Source organism: Periplaneta americana, chromosome 10 (assembly GCF_040183065.1).
Source record: "Periplaneta americana isolate PAMFEO1 chromosome 10, P.americana_PAMFEO1_priV1, whole genome shotgun sequence".
NCBI lineage: Eukaryota > Metazoa > Arthropoda > Insecta > Blattodea > Blattidae > Periplaneta > Periplaneta americana.
Genome location: NC_091126.1, coordinates 97,602,229 through 97,628,182, shown reverse-complemented (window position 1 = coordinate 97,628,182; position 25,954 = coordinate 97,602,229). Strand labels below are relative to the sequence as shown.

The 25,954-nt window shown below is 35.5% G+C and overlaps 1 protein-coding gene across 14 annotated transcripts in view; it reads right to left on the bottom strand.

Moving 5' to 3' along the window:
- Positions 1–25,954, bottom strand: part of Ipk1 (Inositol phosphate kinase 1) — a 1,778,442-nt gene that overhangs the window by 321,648 nt on the left and 1,430,840 nt on the right. For 2 of the 14 annotated variants that reach the window (XM_069837964.1, XM_069837968.1), the window contains exon 8: positions 17,902–18,066. The exons of the other annotated variants lie outside the window; for them this stretch is intronic. The gene's annotated coding sequence lies outside the window, so the exon portion shown is untranslated. The remainder of the gene's footprint in view (positions 1–17,901; positions 18,067–25,954) is intronic. 14 annotated transcript variants of the gene reach the window in all.

The following is a 25,954-nucleotide window of genomic DNA, read 5'->3' as shown; positions in this document are numbered from 1 at the left end:
GTAACAAATGTACTTTTTTTTACCTTTTATTTCTATCGACTATATTCATGTTTTTATTGAATATCACTGGCTTCTGTCGGATTGTCAATTTATATTAAATGTGTATTTTTCTCTCGTTTTCTCTTTCTTCTTTATTCTTGCTCTTGTGTTGTATTTATTGGTTTGAATTAAGTTACTTACTATATTTAGTAAACTGTCCTTGTAAATTTTATGTAATATTATTCACTAAGACCACACCGTACACGAGCCTGGCTCTTACGGTAGTGGCTAGAAACATTTTTATTTTATAAATGCAATTTGTACTCACTAGGTAGCTAGTTAAAATAAATAAAATAAAAAAAAATTAAGTTTGCTCCCGTCACTTCATGTGACGTGGAAATAAGTTTCCTTCGTTTCAAATCATGTTTAACTAACAGACGAATTTATGGGTTCGAAAATCTTCGAATGCATGTAGTCATACACTGTAATGAAATGTACAGAGCAGAACTGTAAATTTGATGTATTTAGCATGTTTATTTATATATGTGCTATAAAATTACGTGTTTCAACCTATCATAATATTATCATTATGTTGTTCCAGCCAAGAACCACTTTTATAGCAGACCTGACAGTACCTCTGTGCTGGAAGCGGGAGTTTGTTGACATTGAAGTCCGGTCGCTTAGCCACTTTCAAAGACACAAGTCCCCAGTTTCCGAGCTTTGATAATTACAAGTATCGGTCCCGAAACCAGCTCTCGAAAACACAGCCAAGCACGTATTATTATTACTAGAGCCCGGAAGTATAGGCATTTATAACAGTTAAGATGGGTAGGCAAAAAAAGGCAATAAAAACATAAAAAAGGCACAATAATCTTTGAAAAATGTATTATAAACTTTAAAAAGGCATAATATATTAGCAATAAATTTAAATTATATCAACATAACTCACATATTTACTTCGTAGGTGTCCACACATGTGGAGTAACGGTTAGCACGTCTGGCCGCGAAACCAGGTGGCCCGGGTTCGATTCTCGGTCGGGGCAAGTTACCTGATTGAGGTTTTTTCGGGATTTTCCCTCAACCCAAATATGAGCAAATGCTGGGTAACTTTAGTTGCTGGACCCCGGACTCATTTCACCGGCATTATCACCTTCATCTCATTCAGACGCTAAATAACCTAAGATGTTGATAAAGCGTCATAAAATAACCTAACCTACTACTACTACTACTACTACTACTTCGTAGGTGACACATGTTGACTTATGAAATACTTTTTTTCGTGATTAACTGCCTTTCCACAAATCTTATATAACGAAACTGTCCCATCGGTTGAAAACACTACCGTAAGCATGAAGTTTACTTTTCAATGGTTTATTGAATTTAGGTATTCTAGCTAACAGGTCTTATACCTTCTGTCGCCCGACAATAACTGACTGTTCCTCATTCAAATTTCTTTCTCCTATATTAATAAACACGTGTAGCACAAAATTGTAACAGTAAGATTTGAAAATATGAAAGCAACCAATTTGAAATGCTACGTGACAACTTTTATTATTTAAAACTATAAAGCTGATTGTTGGTATCGTGAAGACATGACAATATTACATTTGTAACTGTGGATTGTCTATCACTATTCATATTACAGCAATAGTATTACAGCACGATTATTAGCAGATTAAGCACCGAAATGAATTACTTTCATTTACTATTGTTAGTAAAATTAGTCATTATTTCAAATATTTAAATTTCATACACATTACATTATAATTAATTAGAAAATTGCAAATAAACAAGAAATATTTCTTTACAATGACAAATAAAGGCATTTATTAGTAAGAAACACCTAAAATAGGCAAAATAAAAATTGACCCTATCACTCTGATTTACTCCAAATCACATTTATATCTGTGCAAATAATGATATACTTCGACCTAGTACAAAAGGCATTTTGCCAAACATCCGGGCTCTAATTATCATCATCATCATCATCATCATCATCATCATCATCATCATCATCCTGATCGGGAAGAATGTTTGCTGAAATCGTTTTTTTTCTCGATGTACAGTTTAGGACAGAAGAACTAGCGCTATCTTGTACTTGTAAAAGTCGTCAATCTCCACTTTCGAATCACTTTCGTTTCCAGCGGGGTTTACATGCGATCGTTTTTGTGAAAATAGGTGTAACTTCTTAGAGCAGTAGTGTTCAATCTTTTTTGCTAGCGTACTTACAAAATAACATTTTTTTCTTGTCCTTCATACTCCCAAACTACATAGCAATAAATTTAAAAGAAATAAAACAAGACTATGATTGATGTATGTACAAAAGAAATGATTATTACCATAAATACATACAATAGTTTTTGATGCTGTTCTTATTTTTTTTAAGTTATTGTATCACTGAATGACGCAGCTGCCACAGACGTTGCGGTAGCTGATAAAGAAGACGCTAGACTTAGAAATTGAAAGCTTTCAAGGTAGTATTGGTAATGGTTTCAATCGTAATGACTACCCACTTTGTTGTTGTTCTCTAATGGCCGCAATTTTGGATCATTTAACCCATTTTGCTTCTTGCTTCCCAATAAAGTAGAGATAAGTTTTTATGTTGTTGTGCTTCTTGTTCAGTGCAGTGCATGTGAATAGGTGTTCTCTTCCTAAAGATGACTATCCACGTGTTATTAATATATTTATTTCATATTTTTGAGATTCAATTATCTTTTGTGATAGGTTGATTATAGTCATTTATTTCTGAAAAATAATAACCATAATAACAATAATTAATAATAGTATTCGATTAACGTACCAACTTACAGAAACACGACATTCTGTCCTAATTTCTATCTTCTAATCGGACTACTTCGGCTAGACAAACATGATTGACACTAGTAACCTGCTTCTTATCTTACCGTTATACACAGGGTGGAAGTGAAATAACCCCGCATATTTTCACAGCGAATAGCGAAAAGTGTAAGACCACTAATTTGAAGCCACAGACCGAAGCGACCAGCTTGCAACATTGCAGCCAGAAAGGGAGATGGAAGGTAGTTCACTAAGGCAGACAGACATGAGTTCGTTGACCTCTTACATCCGTATTACGAGAAAAAACAGCAATGTGTTAGCGGCGATGTTGCCAGACTGATGACACTTCCAATTCTTTCTAAATAACCATGCATTTAATCACAAAACGTAATATTGGTTTCCTATTCATTTAAGTGACATCCTGGTTGGATGATCGTCCACCTCTGCTTCGGTATTTGGACGTGAGGCCAGCAGCTGACTGATCGGTCTTGACCCTTCATAGGCTGTAGCGCCACGGATTTCTTTACTTATTCATTTAAGTGTACCCTATCGTCCCTTTCAACCTGCAGGATTGTTTCACTTCCACCCTGTATATACCGGTAAGGTAAGAAGCAGGTTGCTAGTGTGAAGTATTCCAACCAGAAGACAGAATTTATCCGATCGGCAAGTTTTCTGTCCTAAGCTGTACATAATTTCTTTGTTTTTAATAACATGGCATACACCTGAAGTTCAAGACATCCTAACCTAGCGCAAAATAACGTTCAGATAAAGTTAGCTGGGATGTCGAACGTTCAATTGGTAGAGCAACCGAATATAAACTAGGAGGTCTTGCGTTCAATCCCTGGATGTGTCTACATACTTCTTGTTAGCAAACTACCAGAACGACAAGGATCCGCCAAGCCTCATGTCAAATTGAGAACTGAGTTTTCTCGGAGCCCAAATGGCGGTCAGATCGTGGTGCTCGCATGCGGATTCATGACGTCTAAAGTAAGGTTACCACACGTTCCCGTTTCCCGGAAACAGTCAACGAATTTTGCTTTTTGTCCCCAGACAAAATTCGTCCCCGGAATTCCACCGGATTTAATATTTTTCCCCAGATATCCTCCGACTTTCATTGTTAATTATTAATGTGGTTTAATGATCCTTGCACACTGCTCTGATAAATGTTGCAACTTTTTCGTGATGACATAATTTAAACTGAAGGTCAGGACGTAACCGCAGTCAAGTCTTCCGTTGATATAGAAGTTAATAAAAAATTGAACTCCAGGAAAGAAGACATTTTATGACACCATCAATTAAGTAACTTTTGGGCATTTTTGGAAGAACTGGTTCTTATTTCACAACAGAATTCTTAGTGTCTGTTGTGAATTTTATGAAAATACCGTTGAATATCTCAGTGCCTGTGTTAGCCTGTTCATTTACAAAATAAGGTATCCATAAAATGTACTTATACAGTAGCGTGCAAATTAATCCGAACAACGTAATTACTTATGCAAAAACACTCAAACGGGATAAAAAAAGGGATCTAAGACATACCTCAGTAATCTATGTGGTCTCCCTTGTTCATAATAACAGCTCTGAGACGATTTGGCATGGATTCCGCTAATTTCCCACAAATATTCTTCATTTCTTCATCGCGAGACCATACACCAATGAGAGCAGAAATCATCTTCTCCTTTGTAGAACAATCCATTTTTTGCATTCTTCTTTTGCAAATTGACCACAAGTTCTCAATGGGGTTGATGTCGGGTGAGTTGCCTGGCCAGGGGAGTACCTGAATATTCTTCTTGTTGAAGAATTCTGTAGTTTTTCGAGACGTATGGCATGGTGCCAGGTCTTGTTGGAACACACCTCTGCCATCCGGAAATGATTTTTGCAGCTGGGGTACGATTCTGGTTTCCAATAAGTGAATATATTTGTCAGAATTCATCATTCCCTTGATAGGTATTAATGCTCCAGGCCCTTCATGTGTAAAACAACCCCCAAAACATTACTTTAGGGGGGTATTTGGGTGCTTGTTGGAGATGAGCTGCTGTTACTTTTTCGGATCCTTTCCGTACGTAAGAAACACGGTGGCCGTGGACCTCGAAATGAGACTCATCGGAAAAAAGTACATTCTTCCAGTCATTCACTGTCCAGTGTTGATGTAATTTTGCCCACATTAAGCGTTTTTTGCACATAACAGGGGTTAGCAGTTGCTTCTTAATAGGCTTACGAGCCCTTCGTCCAGCTTCCTAAAGCCTACGCCGCACTGTTGTGACGTGAATATTCGCCCCAGTGGTAGCCATTAACTCGCTGGTTAAGTCGACAGCAGTTAGGCTAGGATTTAATTTACTTTTCCTGACAATTAAACGATCATCTGCAGGTGAAGTCTTCCCTTTCCGGCCACAGTTTCCTTTTATCTGGGGTGTGATGGATCCAGTCTCCCTGTATCGTTTTATGATCGAATTAAAAGTAGCCAAACCGATGTGACATTCTGCAGCAATTTGCCTCTGTGTCATAAAAGAATGCTCTGCTAATGTTATAATTTTAGACCGTTTTCGTGGAGTTGTATCCATTTGTGAAGACGACAGAATGTACACAGGATTGCAGTATTAAGTCTTCAAAACAACTGAAATGCTTATAAGTACAAAACGACAGGCAAAATGTCACATATTATAAAAAAATAATAACGACAGACCTTCAACAATGGAATTACACGTACTATAGATGTCAATTAAAGCGGTAAGAGCAGCTGTGAGGCCAACAATGACAGAAAATGTAAAAATATGTCGTGTTCGGATTAATTTGCACGCTACTCTATTGTTGACACCTGCTCTAGAAAGGGACAAATTTGAAGAGAGACTCTATTATTTTACTTAAAATACAGATGGATTTGACCTGGATGAAGATAATTTATTTGATGAAATGTTTTGCTCGAAGAAATATGTGACTTCAGAGAAAATGCTATTCATTTCTCAAAATGGAATGGATTTTCTAACTTTTCTTTTCTAATACGATTCCCTTTGCACAACTTCAGAAGTTCACTGAACTATCTCTGTGTCCTGGAAGTAATATGTCAGAGGAGAGAGAATCTTCACTGAACATGATGTGAACATACCAAATATTTGGGAATGAATTTAGAAATTATTAGTGCCTTGTTTGCTATCTTAACCAACTTCAAGATCACCTGTCAGGAATTTGCAGAAAAATTGGGATCTGCTTAAAAAAATGACTTTTCCAAAAAAAAAACGTAGTTTAGCTTGTAAATAGATGAGTAAAAATATTTTAATGCTTTAAATTGTGTAAAAACAATGTAAGTGAACGGCAAACTATATAGGCTACTGTATGCCTATATCTGTCACCGGAAATAGTGAAAAAATCTGGTAACAGCCTCAAGGTAGTAGTAGTAATAATAATAATAATAATAATAATAATTATTATTATTATTATTATTATTATTATTATTATTATTATTATTATTATTATTATTATTATTATTATTATTATTATTATTTATTCTGGCGAAGTTAAGGCCATCAGGTCTTCTCTTCCACTTAGCCAGAAGCAAAAGAAGCTGGTACAATTTTACTAATATTTAAAGAACATAAATAAAAAAATTATACAGTCATACAAACACAAGTTGAATGAATTAATGCAAACATACTAAATAATAATTAAAAAATAATATAAGGCTCAATGAATATGCAAGCGGTAAGTGAACCATTATTACAGATGACAAGAATAACAAATTCGAAGTAAATTATAACTATACAACATTGAGGAAAATTACATATATACACATACACACAAAGGAGAATTAAACATGAATACTGGTCACGTGTTTAAACAATTTACTTTTAAATTGAAATATCGTTCGACAGTTCCTAAGGGAGCTGGGTAGGGAGTTCCAGAAACGAATTGCTGATACTGTGAAAGAGGAAGAATAGTGAGCTGTTTTATGGCAAGGCATAGACAATAAATGGTCATTTTTAGAACGAGTACCCAGGCTGTGATAAGACAAGAAATTAAAACACGCCGAGAGATAGTTAGGCGAAGAAGTACTGATGATGCGATATAGGAAAATTAGTGAATGGCTATATCTTCGGTCCTGTAATCTTAACCATTGAAGCGTTTCAAGGGAAGGTGTAATGTGGTCGTATTTTCGGATGTTGCAAATGAAACGTATGCAGCACCAATGTTTGTATGAGAATTATTTTTAATTGAAAGGGTAGAAAATTTTTCAGGCGATTTAATGAATGAAGGATGAAGAAGACGGTCTTGCATGTGTGTGTGACTTGAACATTACACTTGAGGCTCTCGTCCATGTACACACCTAGATATTTAACAGAGGGACTGAATGGGATTATGGTTTCATTCAATTTTATAGAAGTTATAATAGCGGATTTTGAAGGGCGTAAGAGTCGTTGTTGCCCGATTAGAATTAGAATTACCTGCGACTTATTTGGATTTAAAGTTAAGTCGAATTTTGTAGACCATGCTGATATTGAGTTCAAGTCACTGTTCAATTGTCTATTGTGTCATTTAGAGTTTCAGGTCGCGTATGTGCATATATGTATAACGGCATCATCAGCATACAGCATGTATTTACTGTGTTTTAGAGTTTCAGATATGTCATTTATGTAGACTGCAAATAGACGAGGCTCCAAGGTAAGAACTTTTTTAAAATTTACAATATCTTATAGTACGTATGCCTTTAAACAAATGTAGGGTGTAAGAGGACCTGTGCTGTTCACCAAACAAAAAGACATGAAATTAAAGCTCAAGTCGTATTTTATACTCGTATCAGAAAATATGTCAACTGGGAAAATGAACGCAGGTGTACGCACTAATGAAAAATATTCTCTTACACATACCCGCAATACGACTTATGTCGTGCGGGACAGTTTATGACTTTATGTAATATGAACAGTTTCAATGCAGTTCGATTGAGAACTGAGATTGGCGCAGTACAGTTGAACGGAGAGTGCCGTTACGCGACCTGCTTCATGTTCGAGATAGTGAACTGCTAACAGTGTTGCCAACGACACAGTCTACAATGTCGCTGTTCTGACATTTCGAAGACTGAACAGGAAGTATCTACAATACTTGGTAAATTGCGGGTGCAATGAGATACATTTATATTCTAGGAGCTGCAATAGCTATATAAGGTTCAGGGAAGAAAATAGTTACCTAAGTCTTAAGCGCTGAAAACTACTTTTTAAATTACAGTGCTATAAAATACATTATCTTTATTTAAAGAGATGCAATAGTCACGTAGATCTGAAGGTCTTCCAGTTGAAACAGACAGAAAAACGGTACAGCTATTACAAAAAGCTTGTGATTATTAGTAGGCTAAACTCATATCTGAACTTCCGTAAAATGCAAAATTAAGAAATGTGGATTATGCCATCTCATTCATATGTTTATAGCTCAGGCATTGAATATGTATAGGTAATGTAGGATCGTCGGAACAAAACCTAGGAAAATATTACTATTTTATTTAATTTTATTTCTCAAATCTATACAGGAATTCAGAATTTAGTGTAGACAGTATGAAGCATTGTTCAATGAAAAGTTCTGCTTCAACCGACACTATTTAATATCATATTATATTTCTTGTAAATCTCTTATCCAACGATTCTGTTTCAAATGCGAGGTTATCTAGTATCGATGGAATTAGTCCGTGGATTGACCATGAGAATACCTAACATTGCACTTATACTTAGGCAAGCCTCGAAAAGAAACCAAACCACATAATCAACCCAAATGGGTTTCGAACCCACTGCTGCTCGTTGTCTCGGGACACGAGTCCCGCTCGATAACGCCTAGACTACGCTGATGGTCAATATCCAGCGACCCCCTGTCGTATCATCTTCTGTTACCGGTACAGCTAGGACGCCTCGCTGCGCTACTCTTTTCAATAAATCGCTGGCTGAGAACCATTTTGTTCTATGTCCAAATTGCCCTTCTTTTTAGATTTTGGAGTCAATTTGTTCTATACACCAGTCTACATATTCCTTCGTACCCAATTTGTTCTATCTGCACTCTACAGGTCAATATCGTAAGAATTCATTTCTTCCATGTCCACTCGATTAGAATCTGTTAGTACCAATTTGTTCTATCTCCGCGCGGACTGGAACAATTGCGTGAACCAATGAGACGCCCGTTTGTAATCACGTCACTAGTTGTTATTCGTTGTTAGGATATAACTTCATCAATATAAGAAGTTTGTTTATTCAAGAAAAAAGTGATATTGAGGTCAGTAGCGGCCCATGGTTATAAAGGTTGGCAGTTCTGCATGAAAAATAGTGTATTTAGCAAACGCATGCTGTTTATTGCATCTAAATCGGATAACGCGTGTAATTACAGCCCCTTCTCGAAGTTGACTGTGCACCCGAAATTGTACTCCAACGATCCGCGCGCCCTACTCACTACGTGCGCTCACCTCTCCCACCTGGTACAACTAGTTACGTAGTGGAGATGTGCCCCACATGTTGATACCTGAATGAACAACCATCAGGAACTTTCTATCGTTCGAACGCTTATAACTCCTACCGAATTTCTTTACGTCAACTTTTCTAGCCTATATCCGTATCGGCAGACGGGATTATAAAACAGAGAGCTGGGAGTTCCTACAGATTTGCAATACAGTATCGTAACTTGACCAGTTTATGAACATGTTTGTTGCATTATTAAATTTAATTCCTTGGCAAGAAATGAGCTGTGGGACACAATAAAAAATTCTCCGTGTTTCCCACTCATTACGTTAGCCCCGCCATAAACCAGCACGATTAATTCATGTTGTTTAATTATGACTGAATTTCCGTTAAGCCTATATTCCATTAAGATAGTTTGCATCAAACTTTCAGCGTCATGAAGAGAAATTTCCAATAATTTTATTGCTATCCAGCAATTAATTTTGAATTGTTTTCGTAGTTCCTTTCTATTGTGACGAGCCCTATAAATGATCTTTAGAAGTTTAATCTAAATGTGGAGTAAAATCAGTCAAACCCCGAAATATACCGCGGTTTGTTGAATCTCCTGATTCAGCAAGTCCTCGCATCGCTAATTCAAATGCGGCACAGAATTTCACACAGTTAATTATTTTAGATAGACCATATCTCTTTTTAGAAACATTTCCTTCTTGTTTCTGAATGTTAATCCAATACGCAGAATCAAGCTGTGTTAGAATATTTTAATATCGTTAACAGTGACAAATCTGTTTGACTTGAAATGAGTTTTAGAATTTTCATGCTCTTATAATTTTTCTAAGTCAAATTAACTAAATCCTTCACTCCGGACTTTGTCCATGTATTTTCTCCTCCAAACACAAGACACGGGTGGGGGAGAAAGCGTTTTCATGAGCGCAGCAAAAAACCAATCGTTTCCATTACACATTTCGGTATTAAAATGACTAGTAGGCTACATGATTTCCTCGACTTTTTCCAGAAATTTCCAAATTTAAATTTGGTGTAGGACGTCCTAATTTCTTAAGTTCACGTGCAATTTCTCTTTTAATTTCGAAAAGGGTTGGTCGATTAGGTTTTCATTTCATTCATTTTTAATATAAAGCATTTCCTCAGACACACTGACTAATCACATCACACAATCCACAGTTCTACAATACACTGGAACTGTAATGATATACAGTAGTCTAGAAGCCTATGTTCTAACCGGTTCTAACGCAGGTCATAAAGAGATGAGGGTGTTGGCGGTTCTTTTGTATATTCGAACCAACGAGTTAGAAAGAGAAAGATATAGAGTGGTCATTGCGCCGCCATGTTTGAAGAAAATTGAACGACCGTCGGTAATGAACTTATGCGCCCAAAACAAAGTGGGCGTGCTGATAACTGACATTAGAATCGTCAGCTGTCTTAATTTCGTTTGCATAAATCAGTTAAACTGAAGTGAAAAACCTAGTATTTCATCAAATACGTGCTAGGAACTTAATCTAAACTTATGTACGCTAAATTTAAAACACTTGAGCTATTCCTAGAAGGAATGCTTAAAAGAATAACCTAAACAAAATTGTCATGTAGTATGACAAGAAGTCCTAGCAAATATGCTGAAGACAATGTTAATATTCCTAGGTTCTTTTAAATGCGACCTGCAAGATTGCCTATAAAATGAACGAGTATGATTCGGATGATTTTATTAAATTGTTTTCCCAGTCTCTACACGTTGCAAAACTATTTACTATACCATAAGATATAGAATGAAAGTAGGCCCTATCTGTAGTAAACAACCTTTACCTCCAAGCTTGTAACGTGGGTGAAACATGACAAAACACGCTTTCAGTTTTTTTGTTACAGTAAAGTATAATTATTATCGAAATGTAACGTGAGGCCAACAGCCGGCTAGTCTGTCTGAGTCTTTCAAGGACTGTGGCACCACAGATAATTATTAGTGTATAATTGAGCACCCACGTACAAAAATGGGGTAAGTAGTTACGAAATATATTCATACTTACCTCATTATTGCACGTGGGTGCTCAATTATGTTCTTTCATGTCCTTCCAGTCAAAATACTAACAACAATACGACCTACCCCAGAGTTTTGCGTTATTTTGGATGCGAGTGTCGAAATACAATTTTAATATTTGATTGCTATTACTAGGTTTGAAACGGAATTGTAGAGGTTTTATCCGTATTTAGTTTAACTTTATTACTAGTGAACCATTTATTTGATTAATCGTTTGTCTTCGAAATAGGCCTACTTCTTATAAGCTACAGCTCATCGTCTTCTTGTATAAGCAGTAGGGACAGAAGGAGCAGAAATAAAGGATGCCGGTGTCGAAATACAGTTTTAATATTGTATTGCTATTTGTTTTTGACTGGGTCCGAAACGGATTTGTATTGGTTTTATCCGTATTTAGTTTAAGTACATTACCAGTGAACCATTTATTTTGTTTATGCCGGGCGTTGTTACACATTTATGCATGAAAAAAAATGCTGCTAATTAACAAAACTATGGACTTAACTTCATAAAATTTACATGAAATATGATATATCAGTTGTCTTTTTCCTTTTGACATTGCAGTTATATGCAGCACACACAACAGGCATGTTTTTTCTTCGTTTTTTTGTACTTCTCACCTCCGTTATACAACATTGTAAGCAGACGAATTTTTACAAAGGTGGGCGCTTAGCTCAGATCTGCCGTGTTTCGCGGTGGCACCGCAAAGAGCGCTGTACAGGACAACATGGCCACTCTATAGTCTTCTCTTTCTAACTCGTTGATTCGAACAGATCTGCTTCGGTTGCAGCTCCAATGCAGTCTTATGGGGCGGTGAAGAAAACCAGTTTTCTGCTGCCGACTACCCTGCGTTGAGCTCCAGGAACTGCTGATCACAGATCCGAAAAGTACACTACAGCTAAAATTTTCCAGCAGTTCGAGGCTCCTACAGACAATAAAATCTCGAATCGAAGGAGAATGAATTGGAAAAATAAATGAAACAATGAACTATATTACATAAAAGCACGTTTTACATTTTTAATTTTACAGGTCCATTTAAATGGCGGTTCTGCAGCTCTGCAGTTCTTATTGTAGAGCCGCCCCAGATTGAGGAAGATATTGACGATCCAGATTATGTTTATATGTCTGATCGAAGTAATATTACATGCGATGAAGACAAATCTAGATGAGTAAACATTAATTTTATTATTATGAATGTGAAAAGCAACGACACAACATTCATGGAACTGAGAAGGTTGCAGTCAGAGAAGAGAAACAATTGGACACCGAAAACGTCGATAAAATCACGGAAGTTATTTCCTTTGATTTGCAAAGTGTTATGCAATGTCCAGAATCTGATATATCAGTGTTCTATTATTCAAGGAATTTGGCTGTTTATAACCTGACTGCTAAGGCAATAAAGACTAAAAAGTCATATTGTGATATTTGGTATAAAGAATTAGCAAGTAGGGGATTAAATGAAATTGCTAGTGCTCTTTGTGTTCTATTAAAGAATTACATTTCAGAATTTCCAGATATCAAAAAAATAATTTTGTGGTCTGATTCAAGTGTGGCGTCGCCGTGAGTGGCGCAGTTGGTAACGCGCTGGCCTTCTGTGCCCAAGGTTGCGGGTTCGATACCGGCTCAGGTCGATGGCATTTAAAAGTGCTTAAATGCGACAGGCTCATGTCACTAGATTTATTGGCATGTAATAGAAGTCCTGCGGGACAAAATTCTGGCACACCGGCGACGCTGATATAACCTCGGCAGTTGCGAGCGTCCTTAAATAAACTATTATGTGTGGCTCAAAACAGAAATTCAGTAATGAGTACTGTTTTGCTATGGTTAATGAAAGATATGCCAGGCGCTAGTTTCGTACAGAAGTTTCAAGAGTCAGGTCACAGTGCAGTTCAAGAAGTGGACAATATGCACTCTACTATTGGCAGGAAGCTGAAGGTGCAATTTGAACTGCACAGCCCTGTGTCGTACATATGGTTTTTTAAATTGTTTTCCGAAATATAAAGTCATTCAATTGCGGCAAGAAATGATTTACAACTAAAACTGAAGAATTCATTATTACAATTAAAATATTGATATTGAGGAAAATGCAATTCTGTAGGAAAAATCAGCATCACAAAATGAAGTAATATGCCTGTACACTAAAATAACATAAAAAAGAACTTTGTCGAATTGTGTTACGTAGTGCTATTTAGAGACGCTTTAACATCTTAGGTCATATCGCGTGGGTAGGGTTGTTGGGTAGTTTTCAGCAGACCGTGAACTGTTGTTTTGATTCTGTTTCTATTGTCATTTTGTCATAATTAAGAAATGTCAACAAAATTTAACTTTGAAAATTCTATTTTCAATAACTGTACTTCAAGCAATAAATAAACGTCCGTAAAAATTTTCGTGTTTTTATTGTGTTAATGTAACATTTCAGCTTGAAGTTAAGTATTGTTGTTTCGTATTTCCGCTTTGAGTAGATGGTAATAGTATTTAGTATGCCGTGATAGATAGCAGTTTGTTTTTTTAACTTCATTACAAGGAAACGTAATAATAATGTCTTATTGCTGTTTTTTTTATAATATGTCAGTTCACTTCTGCGTCAATCACAGAAAATGACATTATTTATAATAATTTGTTCACACCTGTGGAGTAACGGTTAGCGCGTCTGGCCGCGAAACCAGGTGGCCCTTGTTCGAATCCCTGTCGGGGAAAGTTACCTGGTTGAAGTTTTCCGGGATTTTCCCTCAACCCAATACGAGCAAATGCTGGGTAACTTTCGGTGCTGGACCCCGGACTCATTTCACCGTCATTATCACCTTCATTTCATTCAGACGCTAAATAACCCGAGATGTTGGTACAGCGTCGTAAAATAACCTAATAAAATGTATAATAATTTTTCTCATTTACGTAAGTAATTCGGTTTTTCAAGTTATTTAATTTTATTCGTTGAATAATCTTATTAAATTGCACTTTTGGCTTCAGGGCTCGTGAAATTATCAATAAGATGAAAAAAAAAAACACTCGTGCAATTACTACAGAAAATTCAATTCTGTACGTTATTTTTGTACTTATTCAGACTAAAATTCAGTCTATATTGTGTTATGACACACTATGTCTCTACTTATATTAACTTAATGTATTAATAATTTTAGTTCTCCCTTTATACAAATGAAATTTGAACTGTACCCTAATATACCTCAGGGTGAAATAGGGTTTATTAAATTGGATAATAATAAAAAAAATAAAATAAAAAATTTGAACTGTACTTGACTACCATACACAGCTAATCGCTCTGAACTACTAACAATAAGATTGCCAGAAAAAGCTGTTAATTTAAAATAAATTAATATTTCATAGTATAGTCTGTATAAAAATATCGACATTTGGAAAAAAAAAAACTAATGGTAAATTCGTGTTCAGCACGTTCATTTTATGCAATAAACACTAAGGGTGCTATTCATAGACATTTCGCTAGCCCGCGCTACGAGCGTGCTAAACTATCCCCGGCTATCGACTGGTTACTTGTACAGGATTCATATCATATCGCTAATACTGGTTTATGAATACGAAAAACTTTAGGTCGCTGATCATCCACCGGAAGCCCGCGCTAAGAATGTCTATGAATACGGCCCTAAGAAATAAACATAAACAGTATTTGTTACCTAGTGTAATCTTAAAAAAATAAGAAGAAAAAGTTCCACCGAACAATAAAATTCCACAAAAGGAACTCCAGTCATAACAAACGAACAGAAGATTTGTTTTCTAGTGCACTCAGTAATAGCATAATAGCACAATATCTTCTGTAGATAAGAAATGATGGGTACCAGTGGTGGTAGGCTGGTGGTAGGGCGTGGCAAGTGACGTCAGAAGTGGGCGTGGCAAGTGACATCAGAAGTGGGCGTGGATAAAGTATGACGTCACGTGTGGCTTAAGTCACGGAGGGGCGTAACTTAAAGTGTGACGTCATAAACGGGTGTCTAAATGTGCAAGGTTAAATTGTGACGTCATAAATTTGTAATTGGAAATGGGGAGGGGGTAATAATTTGAAATACATACGTTCATAGTGGCGTGACGTCATAAAGAAGGTTAAAGTCTGACGTTATAAATTTGTAACTGAAGTTGGAAATGGGAGTGGGGGGGGTAATGATTTGAAATACATACGTTCATAGTGGCGTAACTTAAAGTGTGACGTCATAAATTTGTAATTGAAGTTGGAAATGGGTGAGGGGGGTGTAAAAATTTGAAATACACATAATCATAGTGGCGTAACTTAAAGTGTGACGTCATTCACAAGTGCAGGTATGTAATTCAAGTTGGGGCGTAATGTAATAATTTGAATTACATATGTTCATACAAGTTTGTATAGTTGGGGGGGGGGGTGAAATACACAAGTTCATACATGTTTGAAATTCCACCTGCACAATTATGATGTGATTACACGTGCAAATATTATGCAAGCTCACATCCGGTGATTGTCCGGCGATGAAATTGCTGATTGATGATAAAAAAAAATATTACACAAATATTGCATGATGCAAATAATATACAAGCTGTTAATTCACATCTGGCGATTGTTCTCGCAGCGTCTTATGTTACACAAATATTGTATTGATTACAACTGCATAATCGCTATCTGCTATGTGTGAAAATATTATGCAAGGTTGCTGATTCACATCCGGTGATTGTTCTTGCAGCGTCTTATGTTACAAAAATATTGTATTGAATACATATGCATAATCGCTATCTGCTATGTGTGCAAATATTATGCAAGTTTGTTGATTGTACACCCGCCGAGTGTCTGAAGACGCACAATTGCTGAGTAATTGATAAAAGAATTAATCTATCACACTTGTAAATTAAGACATAGGCCTACATTCTTTTTCTTATTATTATTAACATTCTAATGTAATGGTAATTTAATTAAAAAATAGAAATGGGGAATGGAAAATGGGGGGTTGGGTGTTGGAAATTCGCAAGTGTTAATTGAAATTGGAATGGGGGGGCATAAATAGTTGTGCTTTAAGCCAATTGCTGAGTAATTGATTAAAAAATTAATTAGCACACTTGTATATTGAACACATAGATTATTATTATTATTATTATTATTATTATTATTATTATTCCAATTTAATACATTTTGAAGTAACATTTATTGGATTTATTTTAAGCCATACATTATTACCGAAAGTATGATTTAGAGAAGTTCGTAATACAGTAATTGTAGCAGATAAAAATCACACCTGCTCAATATAGATGTATATGTTGTGTAATGTTATCACATATGCATAATCGCTATCTGCTATGTTTGCAAATATTATGCAAGCTTGCTGATTGACATCCGGCGATGAAATTGCTGAGTAATGATAAAAGAAAACATGTTTTTGATTATATAGCTTAATGACCACCTGCAATGTGTTATATTACATAAATATTGTATGATGCAAATAATATGCAAGCTTGGTAAATGACATCCGGCGATTGTTCTTTCAGCGTCTTATGTTACACAAATATTGTATTGATTACATATGCGTAATCGCTTTCTACTATGTTTGCAAATATTATCCAAGGTTGCTGATTATACATCCGGCGATGCAATTGCTGAGTAATGATAAAAAACATGTTTTTGATTACGTAGCATTATGACCACCTGAAGGAAGTGTGTTATATTACACAAATATTGTATGATGCAGATAATATGCATGCTTGTTAAATCACATCCGGCGATGAAATTGCTGAGTGATGATAAAAATACGTGTTTTTGATTATGTAGCATATGACCACCTGCAGCGTCTTATATTACACAAATGTTGTATTGGTATAAAATCTGAGATTATGAAAGCATAATTGAGAGTCATGGATCCATAGTCGTGGGAAACGTTGTGACACTAACCGATGATAGTCCACTGGGAGACATGTGATGATTCTTGTCCCAACCACAAACCGGTGAGTGTATTTTTCTTTTCATATCATGTATGTCTGTATTTGTGATGCAAAATGGTGATATTATTTGCAATTGATTTATTTAACAGGTGCCAGGAATTGTTAAAATAATTGTTGTTGAGGAGACGAAGAAAGTTAAAAAGAGGAAACATATATTGTAGCGGAAGAAATGCATTGAAACATGCCTCAGCTATATGTATGTTAGTGTATGTCTTGTGATCTGATATTGAATGATGAGAACATATGTAAGACTAACTCATATTATTTTCAGCAGAGAGAACTAAAAGAGCAGAAGAAGGAAACAACGCATTGAAGGAGCACGTGATATTGTTCAGCAATTAACTGAATAAAGAAAACAAAATGGAGAATAAATGTGACTTTTGCGATAAAACATTTTCACATAAATGGAAATTGAGAGCTCATGTCAAGGACAAGCACAATGCAATAGGTTACAAACGTGATATTTGTGCAAAAGACTATTCATCCAAAAAGAGTTTAGGAAGACACAAAAAAGAAACTTACAACACAATTAGATTCAAATGTAAATTATGTGGAACAACTGGCAAAGTGGAAAGATGTATGGTTGAACATGTAAAAAATCACAGTATGGTGAGTAGGATGTGAATATAAGCATGTACTGAGTTTGTTTGACATATTATGAAAATATTAATGATTGATTATTGTATCAGGTTACAGATATCAAAGGGACTTATGAGAAAATGTACGTGGATGGAAACGCTACACCTGTGATGAGCAGTGCATGGATCCCAACAACTGCTTTGGATGCGTCAACATCAGAGATGGTTACGCCATCTACCTCTGGACTGGATGTCGAGATGGCTGCACCATCTACCTCTGGAGCAGATGCCGGGATGATTGCACCATCTACTACCACAGCAGCCTTAGTGTCTGGATCAAGCCAAGTATGTTCTGAATCAGTGTTTACGTTATCAGAAAGAGCATTAAAAATCATTTGAAGACTTATATTGCTCTAAAGTTGACAAATCATGAACGTGAATTGAAAGATATTCTAGAATGTGTCGCAGATGAAATGGAAGACATTTTAAAGACAAATTTAAAGGAGCAGCTTGCATTAAAATTTAACATATTTGTTGAATGTATGTTTGCAAATGTTCACAACGAAACAATATTTCACAATTTTAAAAATAAGAATGATGTGCTTTATCAATATTCTGATGTTAGTGAGTTTGTCAACAAACAAAAAGAAAAGAATCTCAAAGAGTCTGAAGAGTGAAGTATGAAGGGATCGCGATTGTTTTATGCCAATTGCACAAATTAGAATTTCGAGTAAATAAATATACACCATTGATGGGCGGCAGTGCATATATAGAACGTCCTCGTAGGTACAATAATTCAAAATCTCTAGTAAACCTCGCCAACAGTGATATCTATTGTTTCAAGTATTGTATACTATCGAAATTTTTCGACAGAGACAAGAACGTTATGTCCAGCTATGTGAACAGACCAGATTTGGAATGTAAATATGATTGGTGTATTGACTTTCCCGTGGGAATTAAGGATATTGCAAAATTTGAAAAAAAACGCAATGAAATTTCTATTAATGTCTTTGGCCTTCACGAGAATGATGATGTGTTTCGTCTTAGAATGTGTGAAAAGGAATTAGCAGATCATAGGGATTTGTTATACGTTAGTAATGAAAATACGTCACACTACTGTTGCATAACAAATTTTAGCGCAATAGTAAAGCCTCAACTGACAGCTGCTGTTGGATGTCAAATTGCTTCTGTAAACGGTGTTTTGCATATTTTCGGCATAATGCGTCTAGGTCATGTAGAGCTGTCAAAATAAAAAGTGGCCGCTCTCCTCAAACAAAGTTCCCTTCCGGTATCTTCGCTACAATTCGGAGACAGGCGATGTTACATGTTGTTGGACCACGTTGCCTGATATCTACAGTTATAATTGAAGTATTCTGTGTGTTATCGACAGCATAATGGTAGCGTTCAGGCCTCTTATTCATGAGGTCCTGCGTTCGACTACAACCACGTGCTTTTTATGTTCTTTTTTGTTCTGTTTTTGAGAGAGACAAACTATACATAATGGCTTCTTCTCTTTTACGATTATTTTAGTAATTAACATCAGGTTCATTAATATATTATGCCACGACTTTATCATTATGATATTGTGGCTGCAAATGGAAAGAAAAAAGATTTTATTCTCAATAAAAATATCTTTCGTGGCATAAACAAAACAAATTTACTGGCGTCGGCCTTAAAACAGTCAAACAATTAAGTGTTCAAAAAACAAAACAAAAGCCACAATTCAATATTTAGTCTATCTTCCTCTTATCTCGATCATCTTGCAGTCGAGTGGGCATGGAATTGACTAGTCTTTGCAAATAGCGACTGTTTTTAGACACGATATTCCAGGCACTCTGAACATACATACATAAGTGTTCTGTCCATGGGCAGGTCTTTCATTGCAAACCCAGCAATCTTCAATCTTTCCTTTTTTCTGCCTTCCTCTTAGTCTCCGCATATGATCCACATATCCTGATGTCTATTATTCTTTTCAGCCAGAGACCCAACAAATTCCTTTTTCTCTTTCTAATCAGTTTCAGCATCATTCTTTCTTCACTCACTTTTTCAAACACAATTTTATTTCTTATTCTATCTGTCCACTTCACACGCACCGTTCTTCTCCACATCCACATTTCAAATGCTTCAATTCGTTTCTCTTCATTTCGTCGTAATGTCCATGTTCCTTCCCCACAAAATGCCACACTCCACACAAAGCACTTCACTAGTCTCTTCCTTAGTTCTTTTTCCAGAGGTCCGCAGAAGATCCTTCTTCTATTTAAAGCTTCCTTTGTTCATGTTTGCAGTTTTTCTTGGGAAGGATAGGCCTAAATGCGGTAACATCCCGTTGCTTTCCGCACACCACTATCTCTTTCGCATCTTATTAAATTCCAGGGGACCCAAGCGTGGAGATGAGGAGAGTGGATTTGACTAATTGGGCCCTCCGGACTTCACCGAAAGTCACGGCAAGGGTTAAATATTAATTCTATCAGGATGTTTGACCCTATCAGAGATCGGGAAATCTCAATTAGACTTTGCCTACCGCATCCTGGACTAGCTTCTACGAATCATCAGAAAATCTTAGAGTGTGATTGGGGCAATTTTTCCGAAAATTTTTGCCCTCGTAGCTCAGCGGACGAACGTCGGAATTTAGATGTCAACGTCTCAGGTTCAATTCCTCGTTACTCCTTTTCATTTTATTGTGGTTCAAGATAGTATAATGTAATAATACAAAAAGAAAAACTAATAGCAGTATTATGCAATTGGATTTTTCCAAACCTAATATTCCATTTATGTTATTAATATCGCTAAAGAACGATTACAATATAAATAACTTGAATATTATTTATACAGTATCACTAAAGAACGATAACAGAATGTAAATGATAAATATCGGTTTGATTAATTAATATAAGATATTATATAATACGTATTTAATTATCTAAATAAAATAACCTATTTTACAAAGAAAGATGTTTATTTGTGTTATAATAATTACCTACATAAAATACAGATTATTGATATTGCGAAAGAACAATAACAATATAAATAACTTGAATATTATTTTATAATGCTAATGAAGGAAAACAATATAAATTATAACTTGAATATTATTTATATCGCTACAGAACGATATCAATATAAAAAATGTGTATATTATTCATATCGGAATTTCACAGATTTATTACAGATGTATTTAAGAAATTGTAGAAAAATAGTAGTTAGTAACAGTGTCCTATTTATTCTTCTTGGAGCCAAATTTGTAACTTTTAAAAGTGTGGTTACTATGTTGAAGTGTATGTGTTGCAACGGATGCTTGATTTGTTATGTATGTGAGTCAGTTATGTCATGCTTGATATCGTCGCAATGTCGTAATTATAGTCTGATTGTGTTTGTGTGACTATTGTGTATTAATTTATGATGTATGGTACGGAAAGCTGCGTATTTGTGTTATAGAAGTGTTACGTATGTTGTTAATGTTTTTGTATGTTTCAAATTGATACCTGATATTTATTTTGCAATCGCAATGCCTAATTTACGGATTGTTTATGTTTTGTTTACATCGCGTAAGCTAATTTAATTTTCTTTTACATTTCTCTTTATGCGTATCTTTTTTGTGTATAAAACTATAGCCCTAACATACATATGTAAAATAGGGCTAACCCCCATTGGAGATACTGTAGCTACAATAGTAATAATTATTATTCATATCGTTATAAAACGATAACAGAATACAAATGATGACTTGAATTTTATTCATATCTCTAAAGAACGATAACAAAATATAAATAACGTGATATCCATAAAGAACGATAACTGGATATAAATTATAATTTGAATACCATTTACATCGCTAAAGAACGATTAAAAAATAAAATGACAAATTGAAGAAGGCCCGAACACAGAACCTTTGAATCATTAAACAAGCACTCTACCGCTGGTCTGCGAGGAGCAGATATGAAACATTTTCATAGTTCCGGAACTGCTTGTACAGCTGTCAAAAGAAAAAGTGGCCGCTCTCCTCAAACAAAGTTCCCTTCGGGTATCTTCGCTACAATTCGGAGACAGGCTATGTTACATGTTGTTGGACCAAGTTGCCGGATATCTACAGTTATAATTGAAGCATTCTGTGTGTTATCGACAGCATAATGGTAGCGTTCAGGCCTCTTATTCATGAGGTCCTGCGTTCGACTACAACCACGTGCTTTTTATGTTTTTTTTGTTCTGTTTTTGAGAGAGACAAACTATACATAATGGCTTCTTCTCTTTTACGATTATTTTAGTAATTAACATCAGGTTCATTAATATATTATGCCATGACTTTATCATTATGATATTGTGGCTGCAAATGGAAAGAAAAAAGATTTTATTCTCAATAAAAATATCTTTCGTGGCATAAACAAAACAAATTTACTGGCGTCGGCCTTAAAACATTCAAACAATTAAGCGTTCAAAAAACAAAACAAAAAGCCATAATTCAATATTTAGTCTATCTTCCTCTTATCTCGATCATCTTGCAGTCGAGTGGGCATGGAATCGACTAGTCTTTGCCAATAGCGACTGTTCTTAGACACGATATTCCAGGCATTCTGAACATACATACATACATAAGTGTTCTGTCCATGGGCAGGTCTTTCATTGCAAACCCAGCAATCTCCAATCTTTCCTATTTTCTGCCTTCCTCTTAGTCTCCGCATATGATCCACATATCCTAGTGTCGTCTATTGTTCTTTTCAACCAGAGACGCAACCAATTCCTTTTTCTCTTTCTAATCAGTTTCAGCATCATTCTTTCTTCTCTCACTTTTTCAAACACAATTTCATTTCTTATTCTGTCTGTCCACTTCACACGCACCGTTCTTCACCACATCCACATTTCAAATGCTTCAATTCGTTTCTCTTCATTTCGTCGTAATGTCCATGTTCCTCCCCCATACAATGCCACACTCCACACAAAGCACTTCACTAGTCTCTTCCTTAGTTCTTTTTCCAGAGGTCTGCAGAAGATCCTTCTTATTCTATTAAAAGCTTCCTTTGTTCATGTTTGCAGTTTTTCTTGGGAAGGATAGGCCTAAATGCGGTAACATCCCGTTGCTTTCCGCACACCACTATATCTTTCGCATCTTATTAAATTCCAGGGGACCCAAGCGTGGAGATGAGGAGAGTGGATTTGACTAATTGGGCCCTCCGGACTTCACCGAAAGTCACGGGAAGGGTTAAATATTAATTCTATCAGGATGTTTGACCCGATCAGAGACCGGGATATCTCAGTTAGCCTTTGCCCCCCGCATCCTGGACTAGCTTCTACGAATCATCAGAAAATCTTAGAGTGTGATTGGCCAAATTTTTCGAAAATGTTTCCACACTTTTGCCCTCGTAGCTCAGCGGACGAACGTCGAAATTTAGATGTCAACGTCTCAGGTTCAATTCCTCGTTACTCCTTTTCATTTTATTGTGGTTCAAGATAGTATAATGTAATAATACAAAAAGAAAAACTAATACCAGTATTATGCAACTGGATTTTTCCAAACCTAATATTCCATTTATGTTATTTATATCGCTAAAGAACGATTACAATATAAATAACTTGAATATTATTTATACAGTATCACTAAAGAACGATAACAAAATATAAATGATAAATATCGGTTTGTTTAATTAATATAAGATATTACATAATACTTATTTAATTATCTAAATAAAATAACCTATTTTACAAAGAAGGATGTTTATTTGTGTTATAATAATTACATACATAAAATACAGATTATTCACATTGCGAAAGAACAATAACAATATAAATAAAGTGAATATTATTTAATAATGCTAATGAAGGGAAACAGAATATAAATGATAACTTGAATATTATTTATATCGCTAAAGAACGATAACAATATAAAAAACGTGAATATTATTCATATCGGAATTTCACAGATTTATTACAGATGTAATTAAGAAATTGTAGAAGAATAGGAATTAGTAACAGTGTCCTATTTATTCTTCTTGGAGCCAAATTTGTAACTTTTAAAAGTGTGGTTACCATGTTGAAGTGTATGTGTTGTAACGGATGCTTGATTTATTATGTATGTGAGTCAGTTATGTCATGCTTGATGTCGTCGCAATGTCGTAATTATAGTTTGATTGTGTTTGTGTGACTATTGTGTATTAATTTATGATGTATGGTACGGAAAGCTGCGTATTTGTGTTATAGAAGTGTTACGTATGTTGTTGTTAATGTTTTTGTATGTTTCAAATTGATACCTGATATTTATTTTGCAATCGCAATGCCTAATTTACGGATTGTTTATGTTTTGTTTACATCGCGTAAGCTAATTTAATTTTCTTTTATATTTCTCTTTATGCTCATCTTTTTTGTGTATGAAACTGTAGCCCTAACATACATATGTAAAATAGGACTAACCCCCATTGGAGATACAATAATAATTATTCATATCGTTATAAAACGATAACAGAATACAAATGATGACTTGAATTTTATTCATATCTCTAAAGAACGATAACAAAATATAAATAACGTGATATCCATAAAGAACGATAACTGGATAAAAATGATAATTTGAATAGCATTTACATCGCTAAAGAACGATTAAAAAATAAAATGAAAACTTGAAGAAGGCCCGAACCCACAACCTTTGAATCATTAAACAAGCACTCTACCGCTGGCCCACGAAGCGCAGACATGGAACAGTTTCATAGTTCGGGAACTGCTTGTACAAGCACATGCATCGTGTAACATCGCCGCGACCCGAAGTGGATTTTGAAAATATTCGCTGTTCACGAGTGCGGCCACTTTTTTTTTGACAGCTGTACAAGCACATGCATCGTGTAACATCGCCGCGACCCGAAGTGGACTTTGAAAATATTCGCTGTTCACGAGTACAGCCACTTTTTTTTGACAGCTGTACAAGCACATGCATCGTGTAACATCGCCGCGACCCGAAGTGGACTTTGAAAATATTCGCTGTTCACGAGTGCGGCCACTTTTTTTTTTGACAGCTGTACATAACGATTAAAGGATCATGAGAGCGTATGTTCACAATTTAGCGCTGTTAGATAAGTATTTCCAAATAAGGAATATCTATCTTTTGATCATCCAGAATTTTCACAAAAGGTGAGATTTGTGATTTATGCAGATTTTCAGTGTCTGCTAGAGCCCATTGAGAATTGTCATGGGAATCCAGACTCTAGTTACACAGTGCAATATCCGAAACATACACCGTTTAGTTATTGTTATGTTCTTAAAGATAGTCAGGATACATACACAGACATGAAATTGTACAGAGGATGTGATGCAGCAAAGCATTTTGTGCAAGACATGGTAATGGAAACGAAAAAAATTGAGCAATTATTATTTCAGGATATTAAAGAAATGATTCCATTAACCACTGAAGAAAATGTTGTATACTCGAATGCAAATATATGTCACATTTGCAAAAAGGGTAATTTTACAGTTGATAATTATAAAGTTCGAGATCATGATCATTTGACGTGGAAATTTCGCGGTGCTGCTCACAATGACTGTAATTTGAGGTATCAGCATCAGCACTTTATTCCTATTGTATTACATAATTTGTCATCATACGAAGGACATTTTATTGTGAGGGAAATGGGCTATGATGACAACCCCATTCAAGTTCTACCAATTACACAGGAAAAGTACATCAGTTTTGTTAAAAATGTCCCTAGCACGTACAGAAAAAAACGTTATATGCAAATGCGATTTCTTGATTATTTTCGGTTTATGCAGACAATCTACCAAATGATAAGTTTTCGGAAACGAAAAAAATGTTCAAAGATAAATTTGATCTTGTTTCTCGCAAGGGTGTCTTTCCCTATGGTTATTTGACAACATCAGATAGATTGGAGGACAACTGCCTACCACCCAAGGAGAAGTTTTTCAGTAAATTAAATAATGAGCATATTACCCAGGAGGACTATAATCATGCAAAATGTGTGTGGGAGGCATTTAATATTCAGACGCTGGGAGAATATTCAGATTTATACTTAAAATCCGACACCCTCATCTTAACAGATGTGTTTGAAAATTTTCGCAAAATGTGTATGAAAACATACGATTTAGATTGTATGTATTACTATACAGTACAGGACTTGCATATTCGGCAATGTTGAAATTAACAGGTGTTGAATTGCAACTGATTACGTACATGACAACGCTATTACTTTTTGAGCAAGTGATTCGTGGTGGAATATGTCAATGTG